We start from the raw sequence: 20,671 nt of genomic DNA on the forward strand, positions 1-20,671 counted from the left end.
AGTAAGTAGGTAAGTAGGAGAGGACTGGGTAGAGAGCCGGGGCCATGTAACCGTATTTTTTGGCTACTTTATTTGGTTCTTATATTTACACCCTTCTCCACACCAATCCCTTCCAATCCTCCCCACCCCCTACACACACACACACACACACACACACACACACACACACACACACACACACACACATTTGGTAGGTGAGAAACAAGGTTTGAGGGGAAAGTAACTATAGATCTATTCAGACTACTTTCTACTGATTAGGGACATCCAGTTTCTTGGGGCAAGTCCAATCTTCATCATCAGTAGATCTCCAGCCAGCAAGCCTCAATCCAGCAAACAGCAGCAGCAAGAATCAGCAGCTTCAGAGACCAGCAGCACTGAGGATATCAACAGTGGAAGCAGCTGTCACAGCAGCCACTAGGGGCTCTGGCATTTTTATACCCCCTCAAAAGTACCCAGAATTCAAACATAAAATATCTTCATCTGGCAGAATCATCCCTCTGCATTGAGTAGTTAGCTGCTATGGACAATCTGAAACAGACCATATCCCACATTTGGGATTAAAACAAAAACATATTCACATAACTGAGCTTTTTTTAAGAAACCAAGATTCTTACTATAGGGTTATAACATGAAATGAAATGAGACGAGGCATAGATGGGAGAAGGGAAGGTGCGGAGACATCCTGTGTGAAGCTGTCAACCCATGAGAGGCACAGTGGCCTGTGAGACAGAGAGGTCAGATGTCAGTGCTCCTGAGGTGGAAGATAATTGGGGTTGAATGGCTGGGAAGAGAATGAAAGATGGAAAAACATGGAAGGGCCAGACAGATGAGACTACATTAGCTAGAAGCTACTGTGTTGATGTTGGGCAGCCATCTTGGAGCATGCAGCACAATTTGGGATGACCTTGGAGTCAGAGTGCAAAGCTGCATAGATGTGCTCCCCCTCCCCTACCCCTGTGCTCCATAGCCCCGCAGACACACAAGTTTGAGGGTATTTGCGATCCTTGGACTCAGAGTGTCTCAACAGTTTTGGTTTGTAGTACAAGACGAATACTTTTAAATATTACAAATTCTCAAGAAAGGAAGCAGAGGCTTTTAGGAGGGACATGGAAAGACATATAACACTAAGTTAAGAGAGATTAGTGGGGGCGGGGGGTAAGTCAGAACAGAGAGGCCTGACCTCTGGGTGAAGGCAGGGGCATCTGTGTAGGAATGGGAAGGGATGGTTCTATAGGAAGTTGCAAAAGTGTAAACTGAGAAACAGCAGGAGGAAGAAAGCTATGGGATAAGTTGGGTGTGGAGAAGAGAGAATCCATGTTATTCCGGTTATTGCCCACTGGCATGGAGTAGGCCCAATTTTGAGGAAGGGGAGGCTAGAGATGGCTCAAGTCTTTCTAGCAATGGTGTTTTCTCAAGTAACAGTGAGGCAAACTCAGAGAGGAGGGTGGGTGATGGACGAGGATGCTCACATAGGGCTTTCCATGTCTTCAACCATCCTTCAGCGAAATGGTAAAAGCCAGGACTGTTCTCCACCCAGACTCCTGAACACTACATTTGCATTTCTCTATCAGTTAAAAGGCTGTTGTTTGCACATCAGTGTCTCCAGGGGCTATAGTGAGGTAAGTGAGAAGGAAGGGAAGAGGAGAGAAAAGTGCGGAATTCTAATTCCAGAAAGGGAGACAGACTCTGGCTTAAAAAACAAACAAAAGATTTGTCATGATCATTAAAAATAGAAACAAGCTGGAAAGCCATAGATTTTACAAATGCACTCATGCTCTTCTAACTCATCCGACCCAAGCATCCTCCAGCTCATCATCGGAGTCCCCCAGAGCACACATTCAGGAGGGCCTGGGGTCTAAAGTGGCACAGAAAGGCCTTGGAACCAGAGGGCTCTAAGCACCCATTATGACAGTGAGGTAAGCGAAGGAGCAGTTGGTGCCTACGTGACACAAGGACTGGGACGCTGGCTAGTTCTGATTTCCAGCTCCGATTCTGTGCGACTGCCACCAACATTAAGATTTCACACTTTACATCTCACAAGCCTTCATGGGGCCAGAGCTGGTGCAACATTGCAATCCGTCTCCGAGCGCTTTCACCCTCAAAGCAAAACTGCAAAGTCGCACATGGCAACAGAGTCTTGTAGGCATGGTTGGCTTTTCTTCTGCTTTGCCTCTTGCTTTTCTCCTTTGTTCCTTCCTCTCCCTCTTCCTTTCCTCTACTCGTCACAAGCAGAAAAGCAGTGCGGTTCAATGCAGCGGTCAACACAAGGATGTTAATGAACAGAACGTGTCATACTTCTAGACAGTGGCTCATTTTACTGGTGGCACCAGTTCGCTGGAAAAACAAGCTGTGAGAATTCCAGATTTTCTGGTTGGTTGGGAATAGATGGGGTACTGGAAGGAAGAAGGGCTGGGAGAGATGGAGCACTAGTGAGCTTAATGAATGCTGCCTTCACTAACTGGGCCATAGCTCTGAGACATCCTGCTGCAGAGGCCTTGAGCACCCTTCCCACTGGACCAGCAGGTGTCTGCCAGTGAACGCGCATTCCTTACCATACTAACCTGGACTTGCTAGAGAGGCTGAGACTTATATGCACGGTAAGTTGGGGGTTATAGATTACATGGGGCATTTCCTTGTTCACACACTACAGTCCTATCTGCCTCACCTCAGAATATGACCTCGTTTGATGACAGTTGGTTACATATGCACATTGTTAAGAAAACTTACACTGGAGTGTGCAAACCTATGTTCAATGTGATCAGTATCCTTATTAAGAGAGACTGAATCACCAACTGTACATGGGCTGGGCCTAGGCTCACTGCACAAACGTAGCAGAAGTGTTGCTTGGTCTTCTTCATATGGGTACCCCAACAGCTAGAGCAGGGACTGCCCCTGATTCCTTCGCCTGCCCATGGATCCTGTTCCCCTTACTGGGCTGCCTTGTCTGGACTCAGTGGGAGAGGACGTGCCTGGTCCTGAAGAGACTTGATGTGCCAGAGTGGGTTGGTACCCAGGCAGGGCTACTGAGAAGTGGAGGGGAAGATGGGGGGAGGGGCTATGTGATGGAAAAGGGACTGTGATCAGGATGTAAAGTAAATAAATAAATGCACAAATGGAAAAAAAACAATAGACTAGAAGCAATAATGTATATGCACAGGAACCATAGGCTGTAAAAGAGAGAGAAAAGTATATAAGTAAAATTAAATAAATAAAATAAAATTTTAAAAATGAAAATGAGAGAGAGAGAGAGGGATTGAGAATCTAGAAGCTACCATGTGTCTGTCTCTGACAAATGTGAATGGGAGAGTGAGGATCCACAAGCCAATAAGCACCATTGGTGACTAACATGGCTCATTAAGCAAGGTTGAGATTGGGCCTAGGTACAACGGATTCTCCTCTATATCTCTTAGAAGACTCCAATTCATCTGTATTAGTCAGGTGCTGGTAGAGCCTCTCAGAGGACAGCTATACCAGGTGCTTGTCAGCATGCACTTCTTGGCATCAGCAATGGTGTCAGGGTTTTGTGTCTGTAGACGGGATGGATCCCAAGGAGGTTCGGTCTCTGGATAGCTTTTCCTACAGTCTCTGCTCCATTTTTTGTCCCTTTGTTTCCTTCAGAGCTCCTAGGGACCAAACCACCAATCAAAGAATATACATGGATGGGTCCATGGCTCCAGCTACATATGTAGCACAGGATGGCCTTATCTGGCATCAATGGGAGGGGAGGCCCTTGGTCCTGTGGAGGATTGATGCCCCAGCATACGGGGATGCTAGAGTGGTGAGACAAGAGTGCGTAGGTGGGTAGGGGAGCACCCTCTTACAGGCAAAGGAGAGGGAGGATGGGATGGGGAGTTTGCTGAGGAGAGACCTGGAAGGGGGACAACATTTGAAATGTCAATAAATAAAATAACCAATAAAATAAAGAGAAGAAGACCCCAATTCAGTAGATACCTTTATCTAGGACTACTGGCCCTCAGAACTGAGCTACAGTAACTCCTAACTTAGAGACCCACTGTGGGTGCTTGGTACTGTAACCTAGCTGAAAAACATGTCCTAGATCTGTTAGCTCAGGAGCTCTGGGAGCAAGATGAACTCATGTGGAAGTTGGGGTGCTCAGATGTGTTTAAGAACTATCTAGATCAGTCCCATTCATTTTAGCATTATAGAGGGGTCACTCTAAACCCAGATGGTCTCCCTTCCTTCTGTCAATCTTCTCCCCCCCCCCCCAAGGTTACAACTATACTCTCTTCATAGGGAAACTATTTCCTACTAGAAGGAAACCGATGTCCAAAAATGGATCTTCACTTCTGGGTACTTTCCTAGGATGTCACACACCTTGATGGAAACAAGGACACTTTTAGCTATGGACTCACAGTGGTGTGGGGAATATAAGGAATTCATTGCTATGGTAGCTCCTGGATGAGCCAGACTTTAGATACATAGACCTGTTTAGAGTCTGTCCCCACTGTGTCCCCATGAATGTCAAGGATGCCTATGATCTGGGTGAAATGAATGAGTGTGGTTTGCAGTTGGGGAATCTAGCTGTTTTTGTTCATCTGAAGTTCAGTCATTTGTTTTATTGATCTCATAGAGAAGAGAATTCTTGATCATTCCCCTGTTGCCTAGAGACCCCCATAGTCCATGGTGTCTCTGTCTTCATATCCAGTGCTGGACTCATCACCATTTAGCCTCAGCTCACTTGACCAAGAGCATTTCCTACTTTTCCTGGTCTAAACCCCCCTACCCCAATGATATCTGCCTCAGCCATGTTGACAAAGGCAGAAGCAAATAGAACTTTACCTTTACCAGCTAAAAGAACTGTCTCTCAGCTCTTTTCAGAAGTCAGCACATAGCAGAGCAGTGACTGAGGCAGCCCAGAGTCTTCATTTCCAACAGGCTTCTGGAGCTGTGGGCTGTGGGGAGATCCTGCAATGAACAGCAGGTTCTTAGCATTTGTGAACTTGTTTAATCCTGCAGTAAATTACTCCTATCCCTATTGTCCAGTGAGAAAAACTGAGGCACAGTAAGGTCATGAGACTTGTTTAGGGCTATACTGCAAGGAAGTGATGGAGTTGATATTTGAGCTCCTGACATCTGGCCATATTATGGGTTATTTCCACCATCTATCACTTAGGATTTTACTGCTAATGTACTGTGAACAGACATTATGACCAAAGCAACTCTGATAAAGGACAACATTTAATTGGGGCTGGGTTACAGGTTTATATGGTCAGTCCACTATCATCAAGGTGGGAGAATGGCAGTGTTCAGGCACACATGGGGCAGGAGGAGCTAAGAATTCCCTGGCATCCATAATATCTTGGTGTCTCCAAGGCAACTGTCCAAGCTTCTTGTCCCAATGTCTAGAGTCCACACATGATCTCCTGAGCTTCTCAAAAGGGCTTAGGTCACTTCTCAAGCTCTGCCCTCTGTAGAACTCTGGGTTCTGGATGACTTTACTCCTTTGCTGCTGCTGTTTCTGGCAGTCATACCATGGTACTGGCCTCTCTAACACACTGGGGTTTCTCATTGCAATTAGGCTTTGCTGATAGGCTCCCTTCATGGTGCCAAGCCTCAACTGCCCTCCATGACCCCTTCATCCCTTCAAAACCAGTACCACCTGGGTGATTCTCACATGTTGCCAAGTCCAGCTGCAGCATGAGGTACAACTTTGGCTATCTTGGTGGTGTCAGAAAATACTTCCTGATTTCACCCCAGTGATGCTGGTCTCTTCTTAATCACTACCAATTTCTTAGCTCTAGCTAGCCAGCATCAATTGTACCAGTAGTTTCTATTCTTGACTCTAAAGACAGAGGCACATGGCTGAAGATGCTGAGTTCTGCTGCTTGCTGGATATAGCACATGGCCCCCTTGTTCTATTATATTATCACCAGCTTCTTTACATTTTCAAATTCCTTTACTGCCTAAGCTTGGCTTGCTAGAACTTGCTTTGTAGAGTGACGTTGCTGTATATACAACCTGCATGGCTATGTGTCCTAAATTCTGGGATTAAAGGTGTGTACCTCCATGCCTAGAGTTAAGCTTTTCTCTACTTGAAATATGCTCTGTCTCAGATTGGCCTTGAACTCAAAGATCTACTTTTCTTTGTCCCCTGGGATTAAAGGTGTGTACCACCATGCCTGGACCTAAGCTTTTCCTCAAGATCTGGATCAAAAGCCTGTGTCTTCCAGCCTCAAGATCTGGATCACAAGTGTGCCCTTCATTTCTGGATTGTAGTTAATTCCAGATTAAAAATCTAAACACAAACAATAGCTTAGCTCAGTGGAATCTTGCCCTGAGATTACCACTCCCTTAATCTCTTTATCTCCTCGAACACAGGATTCAGTTCCATTTTACTTCCTGGTGCCCCTTTATTATTACTTGAACCATACATTTTATATTTTTCCTTCCTCAGCTTGCTCCCTTTCATTAAAGCACCTTTCATAAGAATGAACTTTAGAACCACACAACAGAATTTATACCAAGCTATTTTGAGATTCCCTTTATCAAAGCAATTAATCTTAATCTCTTCACCTTAGCTCAGGTAGACTCTTCAGACAATGGCAAAAACCAGCCATGTTCTTCACCAAAATATTCCCAAAACAGTCTCTAGGCCACATACTAACATTATTCTCCATTGAAACCTCTTGGGCAAGCAGGCCTACACAGTTTAAATAATCCTCAGCACCAGGGTCTTCCCTATTCCTAATAGGATAGCCAATGAAGTCTCCCTTAAAGCATTCTATGGCTTTCCAAATCCAAAGTCCCTAAATCCATTCTCTTTTAAACAACAACAACAACAGCAACAGCAGCAACAACAACAACAAAATGGTCAGGTCTATTATAGCAATATCCCAGTCCCTGGTACCAACTTCTCTGTCTTACTTAGGGTTTTACTGCTTTGAACAGACACCATAACCAAGGCAATTCTTATAGGGAAAACATTTAATTGGGGCTGGTTTACAGGTTCAGAGGTTCAGTCCATTATCAAGGCAGGAGCATGGCAGCATCCAGACAGGCACAGTGCAGGAGGAGCTGAGAGTTCTACATCTTGTTCCGAAGGCAAACAGGAGAAGACTGGCTTCAACATGGCTAGAAGGAGGGTCTCAAAGCCCACCTCCACAGTGACACACTTCCTCCCTCAAGGCCACAGCTCCTAATGGTGCCACTCCCTGGACCAAACATATAAAAACCACCAGAGTCACCAATTTCTTTTCAATTCTAGAGAGTTTCTCTGTATTCAGAGATGGTGAGACATTAGTGTCAGAGACGGAAGTGGCTCAGTAACTCTGTCTCTTGACAGAACTGACTTCCACTTCATCTGTGGAAACAGGCCTAAGAACAGTTGACAAAATACTCGAAATGCTTGAAAATCTCCTATTGTTCCTAGAGATGAAGTGGGGTCATTGGCTAGGGCAGACTGATGCTTTTCAGAGACACTCTAAGGAAGCTTACCTCTTTATAGAAACCTCTTCATTATAGGCCTAGGACATGAGGCTTTTTCAAGACATTATGAGACCTGTAGAAGTGTTACATACAAAATGAAAAGATAGTCTCTGTCTTAGTTACTTTTCTGTCAGTGATAAAATATCACGACAAAAAGCAAATTATAGGAGAAAAGGAGTTCATTTCTAGATTAAGTTCCAGAGGATTGAGTCTATCACAGGAGGGAAGGCATAGAAGCAGGAGTGTGAGGCTAGCCACCCAGTTGGGAAGCAGAGAGAGAGAGAGAGAGAGAGAGAGAGAGAGAGAGAGAGCGCGCTATAAAACACAAAGCTCGTCTGTGGTGACACACTTCCTCCAGCAAGGCTCCACTTCCTAAAGGTTCCATGACATCCCCAAACAGCACCACCAACTGGGGAGCAGGTGTTTGAAATGCACGAGCCTGTAGGAGATATTTTCCATTCAAACCACTCCATTTTCATATTTAATCACTTACATTTCAACAAGTGTTTATTGTAGACCTCTGATACCCTTGCTTATAGAAAAGCTATTGTCAGCACTGAAGGGGCAACACACACACACACACACACACACACACACACACACACACACACATACACACACACACACACACACACACACACACACACACACACGGTTTGAAGACATTATAGAGAAATCACTCAGGAAAGCATCTGCGACATTTTCCAATTAAGGACCCAACCAAATCCGTGGTCACTTGTTAGCTGACTTATCGTCAGGCTGAGGGGTGCTTCTTGTAGTGTTTTGTACCACCACTGTGTCCTCTGACTTCTGGACACAGAATGGCCACAGGACTGGAGAGAAGTAGGGGCAGAGGCATGAAGAGCTGTTTCACTAGGACAGAAGAGGCACCATGACAAGGAAAGCATCAGATTTGTAGGCCAAAGATTCATATCCAGGTTTCAGTGTAACATTTTTCTCATGGCTGGATTGCAAGCAAGTCAATTAACCTCCCTGAACCTAATTTTCTTGCCTGTAAGACGGAGTTCGCAGTATCGACTTGAAGGGTTGCTGAGTAGAAGAAATGCTGTAAGAGGTGTGAATGGAGTCTTCAAACACCATGTGCTGTGTCCACAAAAGGCTGCAATGGTCATAATACTAGTGATAAGACCACTGAAGGTCCCAGTGTGCAGTATAGTGCGGAGTGAGTAGAGAGAAAATGGGTCATGCTTCCTAGGGCATCAATGAAGCTTTCACAGACACATTAGGCCTGAGGTGGGATGTGGTTGTTGTCATTTTTTTTTTTTTGTCATTTTCTTTGTTTTTTCTTTTTGTTCTTTCTTGAAAAGTTTGTTCGAGATTATTACAATACTTTGTATCTGCAGCTTTGCTACTGTGTTTAGAGCCTCATGGGAACTCAAAACTGGCTGTAATTCTACCTATTTATCTATCTCCAAGTAGCAGGTTTTGCTTTCTCATAGCCTGACATATTATTCAGAAAGCTAATTGCATCTCCCTTGGGAGGCATGGAGTGCCTGCCACCTGCCACTATAAAGTGTGTCTCTCTCTGTATGGCACTATGTGGTAGATGCATCCTCGAGTGGATCAATCTTGATCGTCAACCTGATAGGATCTAGAATCGCTTAGGTGACACATCTCTGTACATGTCTGTGTGGGAGTGTCTCGACTGGGTTGACAAAGGTGGCAAGGCCCACCTTGAATGTGGGTAGTAGCATTCCACTGGCTGAGTCCTAGACACCAGCATTCATCTTTCTGTCCCTGTTTCCTAATGCAGTATGTTCAGCTGCCTCTTCCTCCGGCTGCCATGCCTTCCCTGCCATGATGGACTGTAATCTTGAATCATGAGCCATGGTAAGCCTCACCTTCTTTAAGCCAATTTCATCATACATTTTGTCATAATTACAAGAAAAGTCAATAATGGGTCGCCTTCCAGAGCTGTACATGTACCTAGGAATCTGCTGTTATTCTTTTCTGTCAGTGTCCTACACTGCATACTCAGACATATCTGTTACCATTAGGCAGGAGTCTCTCCCTTTTCAGTGGATTCAAAAGAAAAAATAGGTAGAAGGAGTCACCTTGGGGGATCCTGGCCTGGACCGCTGACCTGTTTCAGTCCCTCACTCTGATATTTATTAAGGTTAAGCCTAATGCCTGGTTCTAGTGCTGTGTCTCTCTCACAGTCATGCCATGTGTGTGAAGCCTTGCCTTGGCTTTCCCTGACAACCCTGCCATTTCTGTGGTGCTATCTACCCTGATTTTTGAGTCAGGATCTCTCACTGGCCTTGAACTTACCATAAAGGTTAGAGTAACTGTCCAGTAAATCCATGGACCAACTTGTCTCTGCCTTCTCAGAGAAGCTAGAATTAGAAGCAAATAACAATATTCCTGGCTTTCTCCCATGGGTTCTTAGATGGAAGTCTGGACTTCATGTTTATAAAACAAACTTGTTTATAAATAAAACTTCACTGTTGTAGTGTTCTCTCTTCAGTCTTAGTAAGATGTCTTTTCGTGGTCTGTATGTGTTAAGGCTTTAAATGCATTGCTATCTCTTAATTTCATTTTCTATTGCTGGGATAAAATACTGATAATAATGACAAGTGACAAAGGGTTTATTTTACCTCAAAGTTTAAGGATCTCATGGAAGGAGAGGATAAGGCAGCAAGTGCTTGAGGCAACTGGATGCACACACGTCTGTAGTCAGAACAGAGTGTAATGCATGCACACTGGCCCTCAGCTCCCTTTCTCCATTGTGCACAGCTCAAGATCTCCTGCCTGAGCAATGGTCTCACAATTTTAAGATGGATTCTCCCCGATCAATTAGCACAATCAAAGTGACCTCCTATAGGCATACTAGGTCTCCTAGATGATTCTGTGTCCAATTGACAATTAGCAGTAGCCAATACATCTTGTTGGCCATTTTAAAGTTAATTGTCCAGTAATGTACCAAATACATTCATATTATACAACAATCAAGGTTCTTTCCCCACAGATGTAGAGTCATCCACACAAACACCCCCTCCCCATTTTCCTTCCACTTAGCACTTGCCAACCACAAGTGTCTTCTATGTCTATGATTTTGTGCCACATCACCTATGGCTTGGGTCCTGAAACCCTGACTACAGGTGGCAAGGGAATGAAGAAGAGACAGACACACAGACATACAGGGGAGAGTGGATTGTATGTATGTGAGGGGACTCTGGTACCACTGCAGTCAGGAACCTCTCAGCACAGGGGCAGGGGTTAGCTAATTTCTGTAGGAGCCCTTTCAGGCTATTCAGGAGGAGGAAGTTACAGTTGCCTGTGTTTGTTCATATTAATCTGTTGTTCTTAAACCCTCCTACTGGGACCCCTGTGGAAAGCTTTGCTATTCCTCTTGTACCTGACACCCATATAGGGAAATGGCTTTGCCAATTTCTCATGGGTCTAAGGCCTTGGAGTCTTTGGTGTGACTGTGCTCATATTTGTAATACACACCGCCACTCAGAGCTTTGCCCATTCTGGACATCTCGCAGAAGTGGAATCAATGAGGCTAAGGGTGGTGGCCCACAGCTGAGATCCCAGCCTTTGCAAGACTAAGGCAGGAGTGTCATAATGTCCAAGCCATCCTGAACTACACATGAGACCCTGCCTTAAAAACCATAAAGATGGAGCTGACTTACAGGGAGACCTTTGTGCCTGGGGTCTGTCCCTGAGGATGACTTTAAGTGTCATCTATCCTGGGGAGTGTGCTGGAATTGCCTTGTTTCTCGTGTCATGAGTCGTCTGGTATACATTGATGCTTTTGGTCACCCATCTATGCTGATAGGTATCTCAGTTTATGCCACACTTTGGTGGCTGTAGACTTGGGTATATGTAGTAGTCTGAACCCATCTTCTCTTGCTTCTAGTACTGTCATTCTCTGTGTATCAAAATCTTTCAGAATGCAAATCTGATCTGACTTGCTTGACTGGAGTAACTTTGTTGATTTCTAGGGAGAAAGTGAAGCTTACCTGCCATCCTGTACAAACTTTGAGTGACTTTTCTCTAGGCCAGGCTCTCCCTTCTCCTTGCTTTGGGCACACTGGCCATTCAGCATGGCCTTCAGTTCCTACAACACAACAATTCTTCTACAGATAGCTTTTCCCATCAGTATTTCCAGCTCGACCTGTAAAGTGCTTCTGGATTCTTCTTCACCAAGGTCCCTCATAAACTTCCATATTTTCCCAATGCTGTCACTTTCTAGGGCAGCCTGGACCATCCTCCCAAACTAAGTCAGCCTGTGTTTTGTAACTGCTTTCTCTTGCCCATTTCTGCAGTACCATCTCCGGTGTAATTCTGGTCATTTATTGTGTATCTATGAAGACATGTAAGACCCACAAGGAGTGAAATCTGTCTGGCTGTGTGGTGCACAGTGCAAAACCAGTGTGGGGCTGCATTTCTTTATATTTCCAGGGTGCTCAGTGGAACTTGTCATGCAGCGAGTCCTGCCACCAGCAGCTCTGATGCACAGCAGCCCCTCCTTTATTCCTGTTTCCTCTGCTGCTCCCTGTGCGATGTGGGGGAAGCCCTCACTGTCCTGTAAGATGCCTGGCAAATGCCAGTCATTGTTGACAAGGGCAATGCTGCTGAGGAGGGTCCTGTGTTCTGTGGGTTCTGCAAGGTGAGAGCTTTAGTATGGCGCTCAAAGATTAGAACAGGATGGAGGTAACCTATGAAAACATGTTTTAATCTGGGTCATGACTGCTTTGTTTTAAGCAGCAGTACTGGGATCTGAGGATAGGCTGAGCACACAGGATGGCTGAATGCCTAGGACCAATGCTCATGTATTTGAGATGACGTTAGAGCACTGAAGATATCTTACACATCCATTCCATTTTCTACAAAAGAGCAGTTGAAGCTGGTGCCCTGGGAAAGATTTGCAGCATTTTCAACAAATGGGGGTCATTGGGGCCTTGCAGTTTCTTCCAGGTGAAGGTGATGGTAACTTCGGGACATGACAGGGTCCCACAGATACTCCAGGTGTGAGCACAGCTAGGACTGCACTCACTTTCCTATTGGAAAAATGGGATCACAGAAGGATGTATTTCTAGTGTCTGGAAGGCTTCATGTTGGGGTAGGAGACTGGAGATAGGAGGGTCACCAAACGCTGGCAATAAGAAGAGCTAGGAGGATGTAGTTACCGAGACTGTAGCTGGGGCAACCTTTAAAGGATTCTTGAAGTCCCTGAAGTATAAGCAAACTCTTGTTGGTTACATTGTTTAGGTATTATTTACTTTCAAAAATGTCTTTAGAGGCTCAGTGAGTAAAGACATTGCTGCTATGTCTGATAACCTGAGTTAGGTCCCTGGAACCCACATGATGGAGGGAGAGAACTGAATCATTCAAGTTGTCTTCTGAACACCACATGTTCACTGTGTAATGCATGAGTACACTTGTACACACACACATACACACACACACACACACACACACATACTCACACAATTCAACACACAAACACACTAAATTTAAATTTAAAGTGCTATTGATGAGAAAGAGTTAACAGAGGGAGTGAATATAATCAAAGTAAATTATATGCATGTATGGAAATGTCATAATGAAAACCTTTACTTTTTGTAATTAATTATATATTGCATGTTTATAATTAATATAATAAATAATTAAAGTTACCCATAAATTATATAATTTATAATTAACAGAGTCATAAAATTATAATTAAAATGGTTTGGTAAGAAAATATTGAAGATAATTTATACATTAATTATCCTTGAAAATAATGACTAACATTCAGAGTGCCCACTCCTACGGCAGGATCTGGGCTGCCTTTCTTACCTGCATTATTCCTTCTAGGTCACCATGGCAACTGTCCTAGGGAGGTGTCCTGTTAGCTTCATTGCATGAGATTGAAACTTGAAAAGATTAAGTAACTGTCCAAGAACTGAGCAGACAATAAAGACAGAATTTGGCCTCAGTTTCTCTAAACACAAAGCAAGTTTGATGTTCTTTTTGGAGTATAAGACAGACATAGGTCACTTAGGGTTTAGTTCTTTGTACAAGGAGGCAGGTGTGGATTTCAAAACAGAAAAAAATGCACCTCTAGCAACTTCAAGGAAAAAGAAGCAGGTTCCTCAAGAAGCATATAGACAGACAGACAGACAAACAAACAGATGCACGCATGCACACACACACACACACCAGACCCCCTAATCAAAGCAAACACATACCTAGGAACCTCCAGCAGCAGCCTCCCCATGAATAGCCCAGAGAATGGTTTAAGGTTCATGTTCAAGTTGTTAACACGTTACCAAATTAGGTATGTGACCATCTTCTTGGGCTGTTTCCTGGACAAGCATTTCTGCTCAATGCTATGTCTGTCTTATAACATTTCACACTTGGCAGTGTCAGAAAGGCATGGTTCATCTTCCACTGTTCCTCATCAGACAGCCTGTATTAGCTGGTTTTATATCAACTTGACACAAGCTAGAGTCATCAGAGGGGAAAGAGCCTCAATTGAGAAAATGCTTCCATAACATTAGGCTGTTATGGAAACCTGTAGGGTATTTGCTTAATTAGCGATTGATGGAGGAGTGCCCAGCAATTGTGGGTGGGGCCATCCCCAAGCTAGTGGTCCTGGGATCTTTAAGAAAGCAGGCTGAGCAAGCCATAGGAAGCAAGCCAGTTAGCAGCGCCCCTTTATGGCTTTTACATCAGCTTCTGCCTCTAGGTTTCTGCTCTGTTTGAGTCCCTGTTCTGATTCCCTTCCATGATAGATAGTGATGTGACAAGGTAAGCCAAACAAACCATTTCCTCTCAAGTTGTATTTGGTCATGGTGTTTTATTACAGCAATAGTATCACTAACTAAGACACCAGACTTTGGGCAAAATGCTGGCTACTGAGCCATAATTCACAGAGAAAGTCAGAACTTGGGGTTTAAGAAAACAAACTGTCTAAATTGTTCCTTTGTTGCTTTGTGACTTGGGCACAGTTATTTAAACAGTCTGCGATGTTTCCTCCTCTTTTGTGGGATGAAGGTAGGGATGGCATCTCCCTCTAGTTGATAATGTATGTCAACTTGACTAGGTGCCGACCAGATATTCAGACAATTACAAGTCAGGAAGTTGCTGTCAAGATGATCTTTAGATAAGATAGCATTTAAATCAATGGCCTCCCTACTTAAGTAGAAGACCTTTCCAGGGTGGGCCAATCTCATGCAATAAGGAAAGCCTCAAGATAAAAAAGAAAAAGAAAATTGGAAGCTTCTGAGGAAGATAGGATTCTGTCTCCAGATATCTTCAGACTTCAGCTGCTCTTCAGATCTTCCATAGGTTGCCACCCTGTGGGCATGTCCGTGCGAGCACAGGCTTACCACATTGTAGTGACATGATTGTCCCTCACTGTTTTGCTCTTGGGGTTGTTTGGAACAACAGGTCACATAAGGATGGGATGAGCTATTAAATATGGAATTCACAGAGAACTTCAACTAGTGGTCAATCATATAAACATATGTGTGCCTGTGTTCTCTGTAGTCAATGAGCCCTCCAAAGGAAACAGTTGGAGACAAGCCCCTTGCCCTTAGGGAGAAGACAATCTCATGGAAAGGATATGGATGGCCATTCTAAAGGATAGGCCATTCTAATATGCCTGGAAGAAACAGATTAAAAGCAGGGTCCTAACAGTGGCTGAGGTTCCCCCCACCACCTGCTTGCTCCTGCCAGACATCTTGCAGTGCTAATCAGTCCCAGAGCTGTTTTCTCATTTCCTTTTAATGTTACAAGGAGTAAGACTGGCTTTTTCATATAACGAGTATTCCTATTCAATGATGTGATTGCAAAACGTCAAATTAGTAATGGTTTGGCAACACTTAGCTTTGAGACAGGGATGCACAGGGGAGTTGTCTCCTATACTGAAGCTGGTGCAGTGATGGGTTTAGTAGAAGGGCTTCTCTAGCTGGGGGAACTCAGAGCCTAGCTAGGGAAATTTATGTCATGAGAACCAGTCTGATGCTATAGGGTTGCTAGAAAGAGGGTCTGAGCCAGAGGGGAGGGGATAGTTGCAATTCTCAGGAGCCAAGGAACATTATCTAGATTCTATAGATGGTGACCTGGATGTCGAGCAGCAAGCAGGAGTTCCCAGGGAAAAGAGAGAAAAAGAAACTTTCAGATATTGTATATAGTCCGAATAATGAATGCCCATGGCCTACCTGGATGGAGCAGCATGAGGTCCAATGTGATGCAGAGGGTCTAATCTTTCTGTACTGAGAGCTGGGAAGGGAAATAGCATTGGATGAGGTGAGAGAGACCTGTCCTTACACTTCTGCCTTGGGAAGCAGGGTGTAACTGTTCAAGAATAACATCGCCTCCATCTACGTTTTTGACTCAATTACAAGACAATTTTGTGACATCATCAAAGAAAGAATCCCAGTTCCTTTGTGTCAAAATCCCTCATCTGGCACTTCATATAGCCCACTAGCACTTGGTGTTATCTCCTTGTTGAGAATGAATTTGTAGAACTTTCTGGAAATAAATTAAAGTATACATTTTGTTCATTGTTTTCCTAATCAGTTTGTTGCTAGGAATCAGGAAAAGAGATAACAGCAGAGACTTGGGACTCTGGAAGGACGTCAGGATATTTGCTATTCTTCTGTCTCTTTGTTGGGGGTGGGGGGCAGATAGAAACAGAGATAGAGACAGACAGAGATAGAGACAGACAGACAGACAGACAGACAGACACACACACACACACACACACACACAGAGAGAGAGAGAGAGAGAGAGAGAGAGAGAGAGAGAGAGAGAGAATGTGTTGAGGCTTTGGGTGTCTAGCAAACTCCTTAGAAATACCAAGTTACAACATTCATTAGATATGAGCCATCAGAATGTCATGGTCCAAGAAACAGTGAGGATGTTGGTGATGATTAAAATTGTCAATTTGACAGGAACTTGAGTCTTCCAGGAGGCCAACCTGGCATGTCTGTGGAGGAGCATCTGCAATGTGTTCATTGAGACGGGAAGAGCAGCCCTCCATGAGCTGGAGAAAGTGAGCTGAGCATCAGCATTCATTTCATTCTGCTTCCTGACTGTGGACGCAGTGTGTACCTTCCACTTCACAGTCCTGCCACTGAGCCGCCGCCCCCCCCCCCCCCCCCCCCCCCCGCCAGGATGGACCATTACCTCAAACTATGGGCCCAAAGAAACCCTTCTTTTCTTAAGTTGTGTTTGTTAGGTAGTTTGGTACAGCAATAAAAAAGGTATTAGTAATAATTCATCTTACATCTTCTAGACTTACATCTGTGTTTGGCTGGGCTCCATCCATCTGCTCATGCTGCTTTCTTTGTTTTGTGAGCAGTGTTGATGTGCTTCTCAGGGGACTAGATTGGTTCCCATGGATCCCCTGGGGATGGACCATGCTTATAGTCTGGGAAGATCCTTGGAGGAAGGGACTTTGGATCAGGGCAAAAGCACCTATAAGACACCTAGAAACCTTTTCTAGACTCATGTTATATCATTTAGGTTGTTGCAAAGTAGATTCTGATTCATGAACTCAAAGTTAGTTGACCAAGGAGTATACATACACACATAAGGGCAGGGAACACAAGAGAATTGCTATAGAAAGTCCCAGGCAAACAGACCTGTCCTCCAGCCTCTTGTCTTGGGGTATCAGGCCTATATGCCCAACCCAGACCTCAGTTGTGTGTCACCCAAATATCCTGGTACCATTTGGTATTCTTGAGACAATTTTCCATTGAAAATGAAGTAAATTGAAATATACACTCTGGAAACCAAGGGTGAGACAACAACAGGAAAGAACCAGGAAGGACTCACAAGCCACTAAATCTCAAAAGAGCATGAGATTACTCTGGTATACTCCAAAATTCTTCACGTTTTTTGCAGAAAGAAAGATGCAAGAGGAAACACTTGTTTGAAGTCCTGTTCCTTAGGCCAGTGTAGGGCACCCAGTATCCTCCATGCAGGGTAAAAGGTAGACTTATATTGGCTTGGGGGAGGAAAAGTCTCTCTAGAGTTTGACAGGTGACCTTGAAGCAGCAAACACATAGGCTTGCTGAACATGAGTTGAGCTTATGGTGCCAAGACCACACAAAGAGCAGGGCTCCACTGATATTGTGACATAATGCCAGCAGGTTTCTGTGTAGGGGAAGAAGGACAGTCATTCGCAAGCCTAGCTACAATGACTCCCATAGGGACATGTGGCTTATGGTAAACAAGTTTCCATATGGATGCTTTGTAATGCCTGAAGTGGTTTGACTAGGTTCACCATACACTAAGTACTTACTCCATATTTGCGGAACAAACAAAGCCCGAGGGTAAAAAGCTTAGACTTGTAGGTCCCAGTAACAGCAGGTTTGTGCAGCTTTCAACTGTGGTCAGAGAAGCTCCTTAATGCACAGAGTCCTAGCTGTTAAAAAGTACTGAGAAGAAGTGATCACGAATGCTCAGCCATAAATGAAGCATCTGTATAAATGCCCGCTCTCCCTGCAGGGCTCAGATAATGTGCTAGAGAGGCAGGGCAGAAATAAAGCAAGAGCCAGAGGATGGGGAGGAGTTCTATGAAGCACTGACCTCTGTGCATGGCTTGGGTTTTGCACTATGTTTACCTGTACAAGATCAAATCACTTAAAAATTTCATCAGAGAAAAGAAGGGCTCCTGATGCCCCAACTCTTTCCTGAGAGCTAATGCCAATTCACAGCTGCTAAAGGGGAATTGCTTTTCTTGGTTGAGGGGTAGCCATTGGTAGGTTGTCTATATGCTAGAGGAGGAATGGCTCCACCCCCATGGGCATATGGACATCACTAATTGGACTTGGTGGGTTATTATAAAAGAAAAGAGGGTGTAAAGTTGGGAGGGAGATGAGTTGAGAGGACCCTAGAGACTCGGAGGGAGTAGGAGTAGAGATGACTAATATACATTGTATGCGTTTTGATATTTTCAAAGAATAAATACCTTAGAAATGCAACTGCTCAATGTCTCTAGCAATGTACTTTCATGTGCAACAAATGAGAAAACTGATTAAGTTTACTGATTTAGAAGAAAATGACTCAGCATAACATGTCCTTATAGGTCAGATATGTTATCTGATTTGTCTTCATCTGTAGATATATTTGAGCCTGTTTTATAGAAATCAGTGTTCACAGGTGTGAAGTAACTGCATTGTGTGACCTGAACAAATGAAGGCATGGCATAGCCTATGTGGCTTGAGCAACATGTGACAGGACAGACAAAGGGGGTTTCTTGATTCTTAGCTACTATTTTGTTTAAGATGAAACCTGCTTTAAGACTAGGAATGTATTTCTGAGAAGACTAGGATGTAATCTGCCTCTGAGTTTGGGTTATATTATGACTAATGGAAAGACATCCCGGATTTGCCTGTATTCATTTGTGTCCTTTCCACAGTCATTTTCCTCTGCACGCCATTGAGAGCCATGGCTGGTATGTAAATTTCTGAAAGGCGACACCATGTTCCCTGCATTTCTCTGCATTTCCCTTGTTCCCAGAGCTTGCTGTCTTAACGTTGCTAGAAGCACATGCATTCTTTTATCAAATTCCCATCCACAGTCCATGCCCAGTGCTTTGTGTATAATAGATAATCAGACAAGTTTATTGTGGAATAACTGTGATTATTACATCAAATTACATAAGACATTTAATTGTGGTTTCATTACTCGAAACAGATTCTGATTAGATATATTTTTGGCGATTGTAATAACTTATTTGGCGTCCTAGTTTTCTTTCTGTTGCTGAGAAAAACACCATGACCAGAAGTAACTTGGGTAGGAAAGGGTTTATTTTAGCTTACGAGTAACAGTCCCATTATGAAGGGAAGCTGAGGCAGGAGCTCAAGGCAGGAACTAAAGCAGGGACCCCGGAGGAATGCTGTTTGTGATCTTGCTCCCTTTGGATTACTTTGCTGCTTTTCTTATATAGCCCAGGCAAAGTTGCGTAGGGATGAAACTGCCCACAGTGGGCTCCTAGATCAAATTGCAATCAATAAAATGCTCCACAAACATGTCTACAGACCAATCTGACGGAAGCTTCTCAACTGTGCTTCCCTCTTCCCAGACATGTCAAATTGACAATTCAGAGTAGTCATCAATTGCTAATAATAAATAATATTAAAAACAACTCTTGGATTATTGTCATGACATTAAAGACTGTAAAATGTTCTAAAGATTTTCCAGGCAAATTGCTAGAGATATACATTATAAACCGGTGTTACTACATATTTTAGATCCTAGTGAGACTCCATCTTTAAGATGATATCATTCCAAGGTTAGAAAACGTGAGATCAGCCATTCTCATCTCACTCAACTGGTGCTCCCTGCTTGATATCCCAGGTGAAGAAAGCATTGGGGCCCACCTTTATTTTGGAGTATGAATTCCTTCAGAAATTGACAGGCAACTTTTCCCCAAATAGCAAACACATAGTATCTTTAATGTGAGTTGAACATGCACTGCCAAGGCCACTCTCCAAGAGCCTAGCCCACTTAACAGCAGGACATTATGTCAGAGAGAACTCTAATTTTCTATTATTTCAGAGAACTCCCTACTGAAAGGCAGACTCCAGTTCTTGGTACCTGTTATTGAGCTGTCTGTAAAGGGTAAGAGTTCATAAATATGTGTGAAGTTGGGACACAAGTTATTGCCTGAGATAACTGAAAGGAGTCAAAGATAGAAAACAGAAGGTCTGGGGACTAGTGATTAGAAAACATAAGGAATTGGCTATACACTGGAGATCTTCTCGAGTCTATGCTCGGACTCAGCAGTTACTCAGCACAAGGATTGTGCATTTCTTGTGGTGTGGATAGACCAAGGTAGAAAAAGGTGCACCCTCAGGTCAGCTGAGTGTACACTGTCATCAAGCCACACCAGACACAAAGTGCGTCAGAAACAGAAACTCATTTAGTTAGCCCAAAGACGAGCTATTTTTTCATCGTCTAGGAAAAGTGAAACATGCTCTCTCTCTCTCTCTCTCTCTCTCTCTCTCTCTCTCTCTCTCTCATTCACACACACACACACACACACACACACACACACACACACACACACACACAGAGAGAGAGAGAGAGAGAGAGAGAGAGAGAGAGAGATCTATCAAGCACCAGGGAATTTTACTTTTGGGAACCATTGTTGTTTGAAGAAAGAGAGGAAAAATGTATTTTCTATGAATTCTATCTAATATTACAGGTGGAATTTGTCCTGGGCTCTGTAAACTGAGGACATTCCTTCTTA

General features: G+C 43.8%; 1 protein-coding gene and 1 long non-coding RNA gene across 2 annotated transcripts in view; one reads left to right on the forward strand and one right to left on the reverse strand.

Moving 5' to 3' along the window:
• Positions 1–20,671, forward strand: part of LOC102557053 (uncharacterized) — a 177,811-nt gene that overhangs the window by 125,851 nt on the left and 31,289 nt on the right. The gene's annotated exons all lie outside the window — the stretch shown is intronic.
• On the reverse strand, positions 62–13,687 carry LOC148005167 (uncharacterized). Its single transcript, XR_015622310.1, has 4 exons — positions 13,650–13,687; positions 11,436–11,533; positions 4,801–4,926; positions 62–3,868 (listed from the first exon to the last, which is right to left on the reverse strand). It is a non-coding gene; the product is annotated as an uncharacterized LOC148005167 (long non-coding RNA).

This window comes from Rattus norvegicus, chromosome 6, assembly GCF_021556685.1.
Source record: "Rattus norvegicus strain SHRSP/BbbUtx chromosome 6, alternate assembly SHRSP_T2T, whole genome shotgun sequence".
Lineage (NCBI taxonomy): Eukaryota > Metazoa > Chordata > Mammalia > Rodentia > Muridae > Rattus > Rattus norvegicus.